Source organism: Harmonia axyridis, chromosome 2 (assembly GCF_914767665.1).
Source record: "Harmonia axyridis chromosome 2, icHarAxyr1.1, whole genome shotgun sequence".
Taxonomy (NCBI): Eukaryota; Metazoa; Arthropoda; class Insecta; order Coleoptera; family Coccinellidae; genus Harmonia; species Harmonia axyridis.
The window spans coordinates 14,431,614-14,450,513 of NC_059502.1; the positions used below are offsets into that span (position 1 = coordinate 14,431,614).

General features: G+C 32.4%; 1 protein-coding gene across 5 annotated transcripts in view; it reads right to left on the reverse strand.

The window, feature by feature from the left end:
* LOC123673018 (zinc transporter ZIP1-like) overlaps positions 1-18,900 on the reverse strand; it is a 35,473-nt gene that overhangs the window by 5,976 nt on the left and 10,597 nt on the right. The window contains exon 1 of one of the 5 annotated variants that reach the window (XM_045607405.1): positions 976-1,322. The exons of the other annotated variants lie outside the window; for them this stretch is intronic. The gene's annotated coding sequence lies outside the window, so the exon portion shown is untranslated. Of the gene's footprint in view, positions 1-975; positions 1,323-18,900 lie in introns of those variants that run through there. 5 annotated transcript variants of the gene reach the window in all.

Sequence of the window (18,900 nt, forward strand, 5' to 3'; positions counted from 1 at the left end):
CATTATACAGTGTTAATCAGAAGTTTGTTGTTAAACTCAATTCTGAAACCGGTGGAATAATTTCGTAGTCAAAATTTTTTCGAAATACCAATTTTCATCAATATTCATTTCTTTTCACCATTTTGTTTTTTGGTTCATGGCTTTTCACTTCTATTTGAAACCCAATCCAAAGTATGAACCGACGTAAACAGGCAGTAAATAAATAAATATTAATCTGAATTCAAAAGAAAATGTTTCTTTAGGTTATTTACGTTACAGTTGAATCGATTTGTTTTGATTTTTTACTTGAATTCAATAAGTTTGCATAAATCAATTTTGAATTGATTGATTATCATTATAACTGAAGAACATATTGTTTCCTTCTCATTGGTGGACTCATAAACTAAGTTTTTGTACTGACATTATGGCACAATGAGCAAAGCCATACCGTAAAAATGTCTTAATTTCTTCAAATTGGGTAAACTGTTTATTTGTCTCTTGAAAATGAAAAAGTGCACTTATAGTCATGAATCAAAAAACATTTGAAAGGAAAGGAATGGTTCTCGAGGAAAATTGGTAATTTGAAAAATTTTACAAGGAAATTATTCCACAGAATGATTAAAAATTAGGACTTAACAACCAACTTCTGATTAACCCTGTATAGTGAATAATATAAGCCAGCATTCAACAAAATATTGAATAAGCAAGTTGAAATTGATAATTTTATATACAGTTTACTGAAAGAGTTTTGAAAAATGAGCTGAAAATAAGAAAACTATGAGACTTCAAAGTTTAGCAAATATCAACTTGTTGCGTTTTTTTTGCACCTGCGTGTATAAAACCATTCATAATTGATAAGGATAATTTTGTTGCAAAGAAATTCTGTTCAGTACCATTTCCGCCGACACCTAGGTATGAACCGGCAAATATTCAAATAAATAAAAATATCATCGATAACATTTATCTCATAAATCTCAGAATAACACAATTCCTCACCAATAAATCTCTTCTTACGTCGTACTATTACCACGCACTAAGAACCACTTCATACCGTCAATCAGCGTACGCCGAGCTTCGAATCCCGAATGAAAGTCTCCGTACCTTCGTACTGTCAATTATTTGTCCGACGATAATAAAACACCAAACACCGGTCTAGCCTACAACAAGCCGCTCTCAAGAAGTGCGGATTTCCCAGCCTTCGATTTCGCACATCCCTCTTACCTTCTCGCAGAAAGGTGGCTGTGCCGGAATTCTGCCGACTCAAATACAGGCCAGAATATGACAATTATCTGTTGTATTTCAACAAAGCAACCCGTTACTTCGATCACCTGCTTCGAGGAAAAAATAGACACTGATTAGTTTACGATTGTGGAGAATTGGTGAACGCTTATTATTCGATATACCTATAAGCAGATAAATTCCGTAAACGCCGATGTCTGTTGGAATACCTTCACTCCGGATCAAGGTTGTTACAATAATTATACGAAAACAGAGAACAGCTGTGCAGATGGATTACGCAACGAATTTGTGGCCCGCATTCTGGTGCAAGATATCTTCGGTTGTTGGCTCGTCGTGGTTGATTTTAGTAATGATTGGAATGTCGCGGAATGTTGCAGACTTATTGCCAAACTGCGAATGAAACGCCAACTTTGGTATGAAATATTGGAATCGTTTGCAGAGCCGTCGTTACCCAGACTACCGCTCTAGGCCTCTGCCTAGGGGTCTCTACCCAATTTGCGGATGAAACTTCATTTTATAATCGAATGCGCCCACGCCCAACAGCAGTTAATTTCATATCAAAAATAATAATATTATAATATAATGGAAAATAATAAAACTTCTTATATTTTATAAGAAGGATAAGTTAGAAATGGTGAAATGGAATCGTTTTTCGTATATTTTGCATTCAATTCTGAGGAATCAACATTCTGATCGGAGAAACGAAAAGAAAACTTATCCAGAAGCCGCCCCAAGTGGCAATAAAATTCGGCAACGTTTAGCAAAGCGAACGCCGCTAAGCCTGATAAGTGCATTTGATTTTTTAGCGTCAATAACTCGTAAATAGCACTATGAGGGGATTACTCGACATCTGGATATTAATGACTATAATGCATAATGCGGCATTTTTGATGTCAATTAAATTTGTCGGTATTATTTCCTGTTGTTGCTGACCGAATTATATCTCATTCGGTACTTTGAATTTCTACACATGTGATATTTGTTGATCAAGCTTAAAATGTAATTTTTTTGTTTTTGTTAAAGCAGGGGGAGTCCTTATGGACTACCTCACGAAAAATCTAACTGTGTGGGGCTCTTACCCACTGACCCTCACCTGTTGTTTAGAATTTACGATTCATAGACTCCTTTATACCGTTATACCTATCTGAAAGGGGTGAGATGTGAGACATTGGGATTGCCTACCACCTTTAGAAGTTGAGATTTTGCAGGTATCTAGATATAGCCCAGAATCGGAAATAATTTGAGAAAGATATCGAAAATAAAACAACAGAACTCAAGATATCAGGGTGAAATAAAAACTGAAAGATGGCGGAAAGTGTGAGTGAACTCTTTATTAATAAGCTATCAATATTTTCGGAAAACTTTTCTGGAGTTTGTTTCATTACCAAAGAATTCATCTTCAATTTGGCATAGAAACAATTTATACCGATGGAAAATTTCGAATGTTCTTGGTCAACGAACTTCAGCAAAATTTTAGGTGGCCGAGTTTTTTTGCCGGTGAGTGTAGATCGGGGCAACAGAAACAAAAAAAAAGTTCAAAAAGGATGTCGAAATATAAAACAGATCGGACTAGATGTTTATACATGGTGATTCATCAAGAAAGATTCTAGACCTCAAAATATGATAATATTAATAATTTCCGGGATACCGGGTGTTTGATGTGATCAAAAATGATAGACGATGGTTATTTAGCATCAATAAATATTTGAGAAAATGGATCATAAAATGTATTGAAAAATATGGTGGGTATGTAGATCATTTAGTTTGAAGTTTTTTATTTTTGTTTTTAAATTTGTTATTGTTACACGTTTAGAGAATAACATTCGCTATAGAATCAAAATGCCTTGAACTTTTTAAATGCAAATAACTCCATACTTGAGTTACATGAATCAAACATATCTTTTCTGATGTAGAATTCAACGCTATTTAATATTCTTTATTATTTTGCTTTTAGTTCAGCCGAAAAAAGATTTGCTTTGATTCACTACCTTAGTTTCACCAAGTTAATTTAAACAATATTTCAATGCATGCATTGTTTCATTTTCAGTAATGGCGTAGTTTTTACTTGTCAAATGTCAAAAAATGACAGTGGGGTACTTTTACCCACTAACCCAGCTTTTCCCAAACTGTGGAGCGCGCCCTCTGAGGGAGCTGTTTATTGAATGTTTATTGAAATTTTATGACAAAAACCTTTCAACTAATGGCTAACGTGAATTTGTTTTGAGGAGCACAATTTCTCTATATTTGGTTCCATGTTCATTTTCTACCCGAAGTTCTGTATTTGGATTTCAAGATAGCTAGTGCAGAAAATCCAATTTCACAACGATAAGACGTTGGAGAAGGCAAAAGAATCCTGAGCGCTTTGGCTTTTATAACGAAAGCTCAGTCCAGAAGTTTGTTGAGGATTTATTAACAAAGTTCGACTTTTGATCGGTACTTGATGATCAGTTGTTCTTCTTGTAGTGATGTCCAACAGGTCTATTCTCAAATGGAGTGTAATTGTGTAATTTGAATTCCTACGTCTACAGATAGGGGTAGCAAAATTTTTCGAATTACAACAAGGGATGCGAAGAGCAAAAGTTTGAGAAACGCTGCATTAACCTAACTGTTATTTGGAATTAACGATTCATAGACTCTTTTATACCGTTATACCGATCTCAAAGGGGTTAGACGTCAGAAATTGGGATTGCCTAAGATGCATAGCATCTATGCATCTTAATATTGACTGGCACCATTCCAGGTTTATATTTTGAAAGTATCTAAATACTACCCGAATCTGAACAAATTCAAACAGGATATCGAACAATGTTTCCTTAACAACAGATCACACCGAGTTGAGATTTTAGAAGTGAATTTAAAATAACAATTTCAAACAGAATATTAAAAATAAATCATATTTCAGTTACAATAAATTAGTAGAGATCTTGCGTTTAGATTAATAATGACCGTTTCAAATTTGATGGGAAATATCCTATAGATCGTTGCACCAGAAACAAAAAAATGGGGGTATTTTGGACACACAAAAGATTGAAAATAAAAAGATAAGGATAAAATGCTGAGGAATTTTATGACACAAAACATTTCAACTAATGGCTAACATGAGTTGGTTTGAAGGCGCACTATTTCTATAAATTCAATGTTCATTTTCTACTCAAAGTTCTGTATTTGGATTTCAAGATAGCAAGTGCAGAATATCCAATTTCACAAAGATAAGACGTTGGAAAAGCTCAGTCCAGAAGTGTGTTAAGGATTTAGTTCGACTTTTGAAAGGTATTTGATCACTTTTTCTTCTTGTAGTGATGGTTTAACAGATCTATTCTCAAATGGAGTAGTGTAATTTGAATTTTTACGTCCACAGATATGGGGAGCAAAATTTTTCGATTTACAACAAGGGATGCGAAGAGCAAAAGTTTGAGAAACGCTGCATTCACCTAACTGTTATTTGGAATTTACGATTCATAGACTCTCTTATACCGTTATACCGATCTGAAAGGGGTTAGATTTCAGGATTTGGGATTGTCGGCCACCTTTCAAGTCCTTTTACGAAGGATATATTGGCTGACGCGCCTCTTTGCTAAAATCTCTCTTATATAGGTAAATATGGGGGTAGGTACATGTTATTGACAATGGGTCCTGGGAATCACAGCAATAAATGGTTTACAGCAAGATATTTGAGAGCGGCAAGTGTCAACTTCCTCTTGGTCCATCAACATTATTCCTATTTTATTATGTCTATATTTATTTCTTGAGTATGTAGAATAACAAAATTACTGTAAAACGTATGCCCTAATTGTAACCGATTGGAAAATGTAGAATAGTTCCTGCTGATAAGAATACTCTTTAAATGTTCTTTGATTCTGATATGGAAATATCTTTCTGTTTGTCCAATATACAATACATACTTTTTGGCAATCATTACAGGTTAACTTATACACTCCTGATTTATCATCTTTTGATGTAGTATATCTTTGTTGTTTTTGATTAATTTGCTGAGGTTTGGATTTGTTTTGAAAGTTAAATTTTATTGATTTTCTAAATACGTGGTGATATTTTCCGAAATTTCTTTGGTAGAATTAATAGAAATGTATTTTAAATTTTCTTTTATATGTGGATACCTATATCATGTTCAATGCAGTTTTGTATTCTTCATCTATCAACAACTTGTTTTTTTTTTTTTTTTAATTTAAAGGACGACAGTTCCGACCGATTTCGAACTGAGTGTAGATGTGCAATATCAATCTAAAACTTTATACAGAACAGAAGATCTATAAAAAAACAATTTCTTTCAATTTAGTTACGATAGAAATACTGAAATACAGAAAAATATACTTAAGCAGGTACGTACCTACTTCATAGATTCTGAGAAGTAACCATGAACAAGAGAATTATATTCGATGATCTCATGAACATAGAAACTTTAGATTTATTGGAAATATAAACTTTGATGGGGGGATACTCAAGGTCGCTTCGACAGAAAACAATGATGAGCATTGCACAAAGGAATTCAGTTTGCCAGTTTATATTTTCTAAATTTATTAGATTTCCATAAAATGACCTGGTTATTATTTGAACAATCTGTTTGTTTTGTATCTAATATTGAATTGCCGAATGTAAATTGACGATGTTTTGTCTTGACTTATGAGGTATTTCAAGTACCTAATATATTTTATCATCTATTGTTTCTAATAACTATGAATTCTATTCGAAAGGTCGTGATTGCTTTTTAACAAGTGATTCCTTGATATTTTCAATTTGAGATTTATGAATGGATTTAACCTTCGAATTATAATTGAGAGATCAATATCGTGAAAGAGACAGCCTGACTTTAAAGTTAAAGTTACTTAATAACTTAATAAAATAGAAGGAAAGCATTGACTTGGAGCCAGAAGCTTCAGCGCACTTGTTAATTTTTCATGAAATTCCACTTGTGAATTTTTGTTTTAATATACTTCATTCAGTCTTATGAACATATTTTGGAATTCAAAACTTCCTGGTGTGGCATTTCATGAAAGTATAGAATGACTTGATACTTTCAACACAGCAATGTCATTTTTGCTTCGGAACAATTTTCTTGTGTAACCGTACAAAAATATAAAGATTCGACTCTTTTCCTTTAGATATATCTGAAAGAGACATGTCGAAAATTGTATATAACGGCATATATGACATAATATCGGGTGAATTTTTCAAGTTGAATAAGTCAAAAATCAAAAAAGCAACATCTTACGGAAAAATGTCTCATATCTTTAGGTCAGGCGACCTAGCCGGCCACCTGCTGGTATGCAATTTGTATTTTGGAATGGTAATTCTCATCTCTATCGAAATATGTAGAAAGTCACGGTGTGTCCCATTTGGAAAAAAAATTCATAGCGATATCTCATGAAATATCAGTTCGCTGAAAATACAACTAACGTCATTGAATTCTACGTATAAAGTTGCCTCAAGAATGTTTTTACAGAAATGAAAAAAATTACAGAAATATTTCGAAAATGGACATTTTTGAAAAACACCCTGTAACTATATAAAAGTGATAGCTTTGGAGTTACGGTTTTCGTCAATGAGTTTCTCATGAAAATTGGCCTTCAGACACCGACATCAGTTTTCGTCTCTCTAGTATAGAAATAGGACTTCCCTTTCAAAAGTGTCCAATTTGCCCCACCCTGTACATACACATCGGTTTTCACCATAGAGAAATAAACATAGATAGAGGGAATATACGCAATTTTTACATATCTCCATAATGTTTAGATTACGTTGTCGGATTGTCGGATTTTAAATCCACAATTTTACTATATCGTTATGAATGTTTATTATATACATTTAATTCTCAATTAAATATGCACATTTGCATATTTGGAATCCGATATTTTTACTAATTGTCGAATTTATAATAAGCAGAATATTTATTATTTATTATATTATTATTATAGTTCTGCCAGTTTTGTTCTCCTAGTGTCATCGGTTGTTTCACGTCGTTTGGCGCGCTTAAAGTTTGTTTTGTGAATTACTAATATATTTAGGAATTTATTTCAAAATATTTTGAGTTAATATGAAAAGTTGATTCACAATGGAACTGTATCACTGATATGTTTCCATTTCCGCGCGCTTCATATCAAACTTGATAGTTCATGTTTGGGACAAAATTTGCTTACTGAAAATGACATATGCTCCCTCTATCCATGTTCATTACTCTGAAGTTTTTACTGCTTTATGAAATGTATGGATTCGCGATAAAAAAGTACCGATCCATCGTTTCAAAGCAGCTGACTTACTTGAAATCCGAACATTGTTATTAATATTTTCATTGGCACGTATTGCCTCATTCTAATATGGTGAGGTGCACATACTTAACGGTTCAGCAAACTAGGAATGATTCATACGTTCAATCTGCAATGGAAATATCCATTGTCTGAATTACTTCATGTTCACCTTTCTGAGGTGTTGCCCATTCGTGATGATTATAAGTCATGCATATCCGGGAAAGAAATAGCGAAATACCATTAGGATCGAGGAAATTGCAGAGTATTACGAAGGAAAAGAGAATTATTCAAGAAAGAACCGCCAAGCTCATGATGAAATATGTAGATGCGGAGAATGTTCTCCAAGAATCTGTAATAGAGTGTTATGTTCGGTGTAAAGAAGTGAGAATTGTTGATTGGTTCAATAAAATATGTATTATTCGATGATTCGCCTTCATGAATGATATGCTTGCATCAATGAATAAATTCGATCGTCAAAACTTTTTTAATCAATTTTTTTCTCGTAAATTTCAGATTTTTACCTATAATTTCTAAAATAATGTACTGATCGTCCAACTGCAAGCATTTTCGAGATCTAGATACTCGAATCGATTAATAAAATGATACAATATTTCAATGAAGGAACTTTTAGTTTTCTTCAATTTTCTCATGGTTAGGTATGGAAAATTTTACAAAATTTTTCGACGGAAAAATTTTCAGGTGAGATCGAAATTCGGCTAATCAGAGATCGTTAATTATGGCTCCGCTCACCGCTTCTTCGAAGAGCTCACGGTTTTGAGGAAATTTGAACTCGCAATTTTGGAAAAAATTGAATTTCTCCTAAAAATCATTATATCTCCTGATTTATTCATCACAGAACCCTCAAATAAAAACGTTTCCAATTATTAAGTTCTGATCCAAAACATACTGAGGTTTCAAGGGCGAAGCTTGCGTCCAGGAGAAGTTGCAGCCTCGGGAATATTGTCAATTTTTTCTCGAAAATTTCAGATTTTTACCTATAACCTCTAAAATAATTTACTGATCACCCAACTGCAAGCATTTTCGTGATTAACTTATACTCGATTTAATCAATAAAATGATACAATATCCCCATGAAGGAAGTTTTAGTTTTTCTTCAATTTTCTAAGGGTTTAGGTATGGAAAATTTTACGAAAATTTTTCGACGGAAAAATTTTCAGGTGAGATCGAAATTCGGCTAATCAGAGATCGTTAATTATGGCTCCGCTCACCGATTCTTCGTAGAGCTCAAGGTTTTGGGGAAATTTGAACTCAAAATTAGGGAAACAATTGAATTTCCCCCTAAAAATCGTTATATCTCCTGAATTATTCATCACTGACCCGTCAAATAAAAACGTTTTCAATCATCAAGTATTAATCCAAAACATACTGAGGTCTCAAGGGCGTAGCTCACGTGCAGGAGAAGTTGCAGCCTCGCGGGAATATTGTCAATTTTTTTCTCGAAAATTTCACATTTTTACCTATAACCTCTAAAATAATGTACTGATCGCCCAACTGCAAGCATTTTCGTGATCTACATACTCTAATCAATCAATAAAATTATACAATATTCCCATGAAGGCGCTTTTAGTTTTTTTTTTCAATTTTCTAAGGGTTAGGTATGGAAAATTTTACGAAAATTTTTCGACAGAAAAATTTTCAGGTGAGATCGAAATTCGGCTAATCAAAGATCGTTAATTATGGCTCCGCTCACCCTTTCTTCGTAGAGCTCACGTTTTGAGGAAATTTGAACTCGAAATTTGGGAAAAAATTGAATTTTCCCCTAAAAATCGTTATATCTCCTGAACTCTTCATGACAAACCCCTCAAATAAAAACGTTTCCAATTATTAAGTTCTGATCCAAAATATACTGAGGTTTCAAGGGCATAGCTAGCGTCCAGGAGAAGTTGCAGTCTCGGGAATATTGTCAATTTTTTTCTCGTAAATTTCAGATTGTTACCTATAATTTCCAAAATAATCTACGTATCGCCCAACTGCAAGCATTTTCGTGATCTACATACTCGAATCAATCAATGAAATGATACAATATTCCCATGAAGGATTTTTGAGGGGGTGGCTACCCCGCTTAAGGAAATCACAAGATGTCCCTCTTCAAATAGGAGTTCTTTTTTCGGCATTTTTATGTGTGCCACCCGTTAAAATATACAGTATTAATTGATACAATATTCCATCACGTTTTGCTATTATAGGAACAAGTTGGAAGTCCGAATCATGTTTGGATTTAAACGCTTATTGCCATATAACTACTCAATTGAACAAAGTAGGTAGTGCTGAGCTCACCTGAGTTCAATTTCACACGAAGAAATGTGTATCTATATTGATCTCGCGCTTTAAGTTAGCTACGATAATGGATAATTCATACGTGATGTCGTCAAGAAAAATTAAGAAAAACCGAATTCATGTTATTCATACTTCTCATAAATGGCTTTAAATGATCTTCATACTAGAATTACTGAGAATTCGAGAAATACAATTCCCAGGAAACATCTCATTCTGTAATAAATTGCTCTAAAGCTCATCAAGTTTATGCACATGGTGTATGATGAAATTTTGCAAGAATAGGTATAGACATTCGTTCAATAAAGATTTTATTTTTTCTGGAATCGTTCATGAATATTCATAATGACATAATGAAATAATGAATACAAAACTTGAAAGATAAATTAATACTTTAATGAAATAATTTCAAAACCATAGAGCTAAAAATGACATTGCGTAGAAGTTTTCGCGTGGTTGAATTCAATCAGATTAGTGTTAAGAATATTACCCAATACGAATTTGACAAAGTGCATAAAAGTTCCTTACTACAAATTAGTGCTTCCCTTATTTTATGAAAATTACTTTTATTGATATTTCTTGATGAATTGAGAACTCTGAATTGAATATAATAATTGCTTTTTCCTATACTCAAATGAAGATCATTAAGATAAAGGATAAAATTGAAAAATTAAGATCGAGTACATTTTCTTAAAGGCCAAGTATCTAAGTCTTGACCCCATTTATTAATTGTTCTAGCGAATTTTACGAAATATCCTCAGGAAATCCACTTCATAAGATTGTGAATTCTTAAGAATTGATGGAAAGTACCGTACAGTACAAGGTGATTGTTTGCTTTAACGTCATCAGACAAATTTATGCTGCGAATTGAGTGACAAATTGCCATAGGCATTTTTTTTCATAAGTTATACCACTAGTGATAGAATTATGTCGATGGTAATAATATAATCTGTTCTCAAATGGCATTTCTATCGAAATCAAGAGAAAAAAATTTCATGAGCGAAATTGTCTGAAGCACAAACTCGAATTCTACATCTGCTTAAATTTTATCTTGAGTGGTATTCGACATGACCCTCTCACGAGAAAATTAGTAGAAAAGTAATAAGTTAATGTTTGAGAAATCTGAGCATAACCAAGTTTTGAAGTATCAAATTGGAATATGCCAATTTTTAAAGTAAAACTTGCAATTGTTGTAGTTACTTGTAGTACTGGATGATTCCTATCGATACCTATTAACAGAAGATAAAATCCAATCTGATGAATGATCCGATCCTGATGCTATTTACTGAGAAGTTTGATTAGCAGCAAATATATATGATTGTCCTCTCTAAGATTTTGAAAAATTTTCATATGATATATCGCATCTAGTTGTAGATTCACTTAATTATAATTAACTCTTGCTCATTAACTCCTTTTCTGGCTAAAGCTGAAGTGGTAGATGCTTTACGAGAATGGTTCGTTATTTAAACTTTTTCGTGCTCATTCCAATATTTTTCGCAGATGTTGTTATCCATTTTGATAATGAATTTATCCCAAGAGACAAGTTTTTTACCACATTCCTCTTTCACAATTCGGTGTAGTCAAAGAAATCTGTCAGTCGTTACATTTGTCGATCTTTTTTCCATTAATTTAAAGTCATAATTGGATATAAATCTTCATTTTTCACATACTATTTACAATTCGATAAGTTTTTCGAGAAGTTTTGTAAAATATTGGGTCAATGGGAAAAATCGAATCTATTAAGCTTGCTTCAATTTGTTTGATAGATATACGTTTTCATTTTTGTTTATTCAAAAAAATTATTCTATAAAAGGAATAGACACATTAAATTGTTATGTTATAAAGACCTGACATTACGTGAGAAATAAGATATATAAATAGAAAATACAGCGCGCAAAAGCATTTTTAATGGTGAACTGATAAATTTTCAAGGTGAAAATTATTAACTATTCGTTTCTTCAATGCTTTCGACTAATAATTAAACTTAGAGAATTTCACCTCAATCGATCTGATTTCTTCCTGTTCTTTTATGGACCAACAAATTACACTTGACCTTCTCTCAGTCAGCTGTCTGGATGACGCACGAAGGTTACATCCTTTTTCACCAGCTCGGGGACTTTCTCAAATCCAGTTGAGATGAATCACCGAGAAGAAAAAAATATGTAGATGTAGGTATAAATGTTTTCTAACCGCAGAGTTCCTTAACCTCCTATTTAAAAGTTTTGTATGCCAGCAACGCCTCAAAACTAACAATATACTGCTTGAATGAGATGCATAATAAGTTGTTAGGTACCTACGTCCTGTATTATGGAATTTCCAACAGGGCAATTAGTTTGTTGCATCTCATTTGCATGAATTGAAGGCCTTCGTCTTCGATTCTGAAAATTTTTTTTTTCTGCTGGCAATTATCTCAAGAAGATGGATTTCGGGGAATACCCTATCCTACCTCAAATGGGACTAATGGTTTTGGTTATGTTAATCAGTTTATTATGTATTCTGGAATATCACGAATGAAATATTGTTTTGTAATCTATACAGGGTTTTCCAATTACCTAATCTGTTACTTTTTGAATAACTCGCTATTTTTGATGTTTTTCTATTGAAAGGTCAGAGAGGTGTCATTCTTTGATAAAACTTTACTCAATGAGTCTTGGACCAACCAATAAACACACATTTTTTTCTTATTTCATATTCTTATTTTATTTCATTTACATTTTTCCTAGTCAGCATATATGCAAGGAAAACAAATTATAATTTCGTGCTGAGAATTTGCATGTTGGGGTTGAGTCAATGATTTTTCCCTCTAAAATATTCCCAGATCTCTACAACATCCGGTTATACCGGAACAGTCTACTACTCCCTTATTTCAAATGACACACCCTGAATATTATTGCATCATTAGATGGCTTTGTTGATGAAAATTTCAGCAATATGCCATATCTTGGGTAAAAACTCAACGGTTCATGAGTAAATGAGATTCTTATGAAGAAAATGGTGGCGACGAGGACTCACATTTCTTTGAATATTTCTGCAGGAAAAGTTTTTTGCGAAAAACCCTCTTTCATTTTCGATTCTAAAAATATGTATTATTAGAAGAATGTTTGCGGTCTGAACCAAAAATATACAGGGTGTTTATCAGAAGATCATGACAACTCAAATTCATTGAAACTTAAGATTTTCAAATTAGAACCTATATTTTTTAATATTTCAGATAATTTTACGTATAAAAAGAGGAAGAGTTATTTAAGCAAAGTCTATACCTAAAATTGGTACCTATATTGGTGTATTGGTATATAGAATAATAATTTCATGCTTTCGTATTGATAGTGTCATCTAGCCATTCAAACGGAATATGAAAAAAAAAATAATAAGGCAAGCACTGAAGTGAAGCCAAGGGGTTCAAAAGCTGTAGACTATGCTTCCCTAACTTTTTTTAAATTTAAAGTCGACCAATAATTGAGAATCGCATTTCTACTAGACTTTAGAAAGTTGTTCGATGATTTGAATTCTGTTGATTTTAATGAGTGAATTTCATTTGTCATTCAAGACTATTTTGGATCATCATTGTAACCATCACAAAATTATTCCTCGCATTCGCCATTTTGTAACATATTTTGGGAAACTTTTTCAAATTTATAGTAGATATAGATTTTTACTATTATTTCATAATGTCTATAGTTTTCAGAGATGTTCGTACTGTTCGTTCTAAAAAAAAATCGGAATGAATTCAAGAATTATCGAAGTTGGTGGAAACATACAAAAAAATTTTACCCTGCTCAACTGCTGGATATTTATATTGTTCTAAACCTAAACTGAGCTTTGCTTTATAAAATACTTTTGTAATAAATTCGTAATGCGTTGTGTTGAAAATATTTCTTGAAGTTGAGAGTGTGTCGACTTTAGCTGGTATGAACATTTCTTTAAAAAAGCAGTTAGTTTTTCAGAACTCGTTTTACCGTGTTCAGTCGAAATTGAAGAAACTCCTGAAACTTTAAAAAAAATTAAGGTATTGTAAGATGTCAGGGTTTAATTCCGAAAAAGATAGAAGGCGATACAATAAATTTGAATGAATGAAATAATAAATTATCATTTTAAAAAATTATTGTTTCAAATGACATACTCAGGATTCTGTACATAGATACCATACTTTTATGTCAAAAACGAATCATGGGTAGATCATTGAAGCAATAATTATTTTATTCATTCAAATTTAATGTATCCGTACAGACTATATCTTTTCCTAAATTATTTATAAATAATTTTGTTATTTTAATGAGTCTCAATTAGATAGTCAATCCATTTTGTATATATTGATTTAACATATTACATATTTTTATTTCAGTTATTACCTATATTGAACTTAATTTATCAAATGAAACTCATTTATATTGTATAATTGTTATGGAAAGCTAGTTAATTCCGAGTTAGTATGTACAATCAGTTCTTGATCAGATTGCTCGATAAGGTAAACATATTTAGTTCATTAACCATGAACTACATTTTCTATTTCCGAACAAACACTTGAAAATAAATGGAATTCGAAGGAATCTGATTCATAGAGTTTCGAAATAGTTATTTATAATATAAGTGCAGAAGGCATTCATATTCTTCCACGAGTTCAAAATTCAAAAACGAGCCACGAAGTGGCGAGTTTTTGAATGAACGAGTGGTAGAATGAGCCTGCTGTACGAGTATTATACATTATTTTCTCTAATTCATTGCATTTTTATTGAAATCAATGAAATATTTCCATAAATATCATTTAGTGATTTTTGCATTGAAAAATGTTGGTTGGCAGAACTGATTTCTTTAAGGCAAATTGATGAATTGACAGATAAAGCCGTGGCGGAAAGTTCGGAGTACCAACATATACTAATAAAATATAACCATGAAAACTGTGGCGTTTTGAATGAACGAGTGGTAGAATGAGCCTGCTGTACGAGTATTATACATTATTTTCTCTAATTCATTGCATTTTTATTGAAATCAATGAAATATTTCCATAAATATCATTTAGTGATTTTTGCATTGAAAAATGTTGGTTGGCAGAACTGATTTCTTTAAGGCAAATTGATGAATTGACAGATAAAGCCGTGGCGGAAAGTTCGGAGTACCAACATATACTAATAAAATATAACCATGAAAACTGTGCGTTTCTGATATATTCTCGGACGATTTTGTTCTACAAGATGTGGAAGAATGAACGGAATAACCACAGAATTAGAGAATAGTTATTTATAATACAAGTGCAGAAGGCATTGATATTCTTCCACGAGTTCAAAATTCAAAAACGAGCCACGAAGTGGCGAGTTTTGGAATGAACGATTGGTAGAATGAGCCTTCTGTACGAGTATTATACGTTATTTTCTCTATTTCATTGCATTTTCATTGAAATTAATGAAATATTTCCATAAATATATTTTAGTGATTTTTGCATTGAAAAATGTTGGTTGGCAGAACTGATTTCTTTAAGGCAAATTGATGAATTGACAGATAAAGCCGTGGCGGAAAGTTCGGAGTACCAACATAGAATAATAAAATATAACCATGAAAACTGTGCGTTTCTGATATATTCTCGCACGATTTTGTTCTACAAGATGTGGAAGAATGAACGGAATAACCACAGAATTAGAGAAAAAATATTTTTGTATCAAATGATATTACTGATCACCTGTTTGAATTGAAGTGAAACTTTCAAATTAGTCTGGAATACGATGAATAATGAGTCAAATAATATCGTCCATGAATTCTTATTAAATATCTCAGTATTCACAAATGAACACCGATTTTGATTGAACAATTTAATAATTTCTAAAGATTGCTTAGATGATGAGTTGATGTCGAATTGAAAAAAAATAAAATCTTGAAATTAAAAATTTTTAGATCTCATATTAATCGGCTTCTGATTATAGGAAAAGATCGCAAGACTGAAATAAATTAATCAATACAATTAGCTTGGGATCGATTTGTAATAAATCAAATATTCGAATGAATATCGAAATCTAAATTGGCCGTTAATGAAATAGGTCAAAGTGAAAGTCAAAAATGTCACTCTCCTCTCACTGACTTCATTTTACAGAAAAACGCATTTCAGACTAAATCATTAGTGGACTCAAATATTGAGAACAAGGTGCAATATCAATATAGGTTAGTAATTGTTATATATAGACGACATTCCCTCATATTGAGTTCGATATGAGTGTCATAATTAAGTATGAAAATGTCGTATCTATTTGCCAAGAGTTGGCTTTAATGAACGATTTTAAATTCACCTAATTGTCACATTATCAGCTAAATTGAAATTCGCTCGTTATATTCTTTCGAAATTCGCGTTGTTTTAAGGTTTTGAGTTAAAAGCTACCATGAAAAAGTCATTTTAATGTTGGGAGGAAACTGATAAAAGTGTAAATATTCCACAATTATATTTTCATGTGTTTGGCGTTTTGAGTGTTGGAAAAACATAAAATTTTATTGCACATGTCGTACTTAGGTACTATAGGAGATAAAAAATTAAGTAATCGTAAAATTGTAGTTTGCGACAAGAATATATGTTACTTGAATTTTATTTGATACGATCAGTTCACGTTTTACGCAGTTTAGGTACCTACATTAAATATCTAATTGAATAAATTAAACCATACAAATTTCACAGAAGAACTTATTACTTCTGCTTCTTCAATATCATTAAATGATCGAACTTTTTGAAAAGAAGTTTACAAATTTTACACTTTTGTTTGTTATTGTTAAAGTATATCTAGGTATGAGGTTTGAACCAAGGATTGTTAAGACGAACAATTGGCGGTGAATGAATGTTTTGCATAAATTTCCAAATGGTTTTATAAAAGCGTAGGAGTATCGCGATGAAAAACTTTAAACCAATTCTTATTATTAATCAATTATTTATAATTTCATATATGTGCCATTATTATTCTATATGCATTTGGACCAATTATCTCGATAGTTAGATGCTAAACTAATTTGTATATATTATTCAAGAATCGGCATCATAGACTGCATTGCAAATAGTTCAGATTATCGAAATGTTGTTAATATTTCAAACACGCCCATCGATTGAATTTGAAATGAGAGCGCAATTCACATAATTATGCATTATTCAAAGTTCATCGTTAGACTGACCATCAAACAATAATGTTTAAAAATGAATGAATCCTCTACAGTAACAGATAGGTAATCTTATTAATAAATTATGGTAAAAATATAGAGTGATACAACATTTGCATTTCATTTAAGTATACCAGGGTGATTTATTAGCTCACCGACAAACTTTGCCATATGAAAGATCATGTTATTTCAACAAAAAAACATTATGGTAGCCTATGTTTGATTTCAACTATTTGGGGAAATAAATGGCTTTGAAAGTTTTATTCATTCTATTGATATAATTTATTAATCAATAGCATTAGAAACAAGCGTAAATACAATTATCGATTCAATGCTCAGAGTAATAAACATAGATAGAGGGAGCATATGTCATTTTCAGTAAGCAAATTTTGTCCCCAACATAAATTATCAAATTTGACATGAAGCGCGCAGAAATGAAAATATATCAGTTATACGATATTTCACTCAATTCGCGAGTTTCTCCATAAAGAACGCACTTCTTATGTCCCATAGGGAATCAACGTTTCATATCAACTCGAAATATATTGAAATAAATACCTAAATATATCAGAAATTCAGAAAATAAACTTCAAGCGCGCCAAACGACGTGAAACAACCTATGACACTAGGAGAGCAAAAGTTGCCAAAACTCGCATTTAAGGAGGTAGATACAGAAAATAATAAATATTCTGCTTATTATAAATTCGACAATAAGGAAAAAATATCGGCTTCCAAATATTCAAATTTGCATATTTAATCGGGAATCACTCAAATAAATATATTTCATTCAATATATTACACATTCATTATGATATAGTAAAATTGTGGATTTGAATATATATTATAATCCGAACACGTAATTTAACCATGTTGGGGACATGTAAAAATTGCGTATACTTCCTCTATCTATGTTTATTACTCTATGTGATTAGGTATTCGAATAATTCTCGCACAGAAGCGCATTAGTTGACATTGCAATAATCATAATAAAGGGTGTTTTTTAGAGCTATAGAACATTAAATTGCAATAAAACAACGATGGATGATTCGATTGACATGAATTTTATTTATCCGCAAGATAATCTTGTGGCATTACATTTTAAATATGACATATGAGCCATGGCTGGCTCGGATGAAGTCCAATCTGGACGTCCAATTTTCGATGACTTTTTCCAACATTTGTGGCCGTATATTGGCAATAACACGGCGAATGTTGACTTCCAAATGGTCAAGGGTTTGTGGCTTATCCGCATAGACCAATGACTTTACATAGCCCCACAGAAAGTAGTCTAGCGGTGTTAAATCACAAGATCTTGGAGGCGAATTCACAGGTCCAAAACGTGAAATTAGGCGGTCACCAAACGTGTCTTTCAATAAATCGATTGTGGCACGAGCTGTGTGACATGTTGTGCCGTCTTGTTGGAACCACAGTTCCTGGACATCTTGGTTGCTCAATTCAGGAATGAAAAAGTTAGTAATCATGGCTCTATACCGATCACCATTGACTGTAACGTTCTGGCCATCATCGTTTTTGAAGAAGTACGGACCAATGATTCCACAAGCCCATAAAACGCACCAAACAGTCAGTATTTCTGGATGTACGGTGTTTCGACATACACTTGAGGATTAGCTTCACTCCAAATGCGGCAGTTTTGTTTGTTGACGTAGCCATTCAACCAGAAGTGCGCTTCATCGCTAAGCAAAATTCGCGCGATACGTATTCCGCACAAAACCATTATTTTCGAAATAAAATTGCACTATTTGCGAGCGTTGTTCAGGCGTGAGTCTATTCATGATAAATTGCCAAACCAAACTGAGAATAAATCACTTGACAGCTGTTAAATCAGTAGCCATATTGAACAGTGCTCTAAGAAATAAGGGTTTATACCACGTGACATGGTCATGATCTGCCAAAGTTCAACTACTCCTTTCTCAGCGTTTTTTGAGATTCCATCACTTTTCAGAATCAGTGAAGCAATCTCATTCTCATTCGTTGCTCTTATATA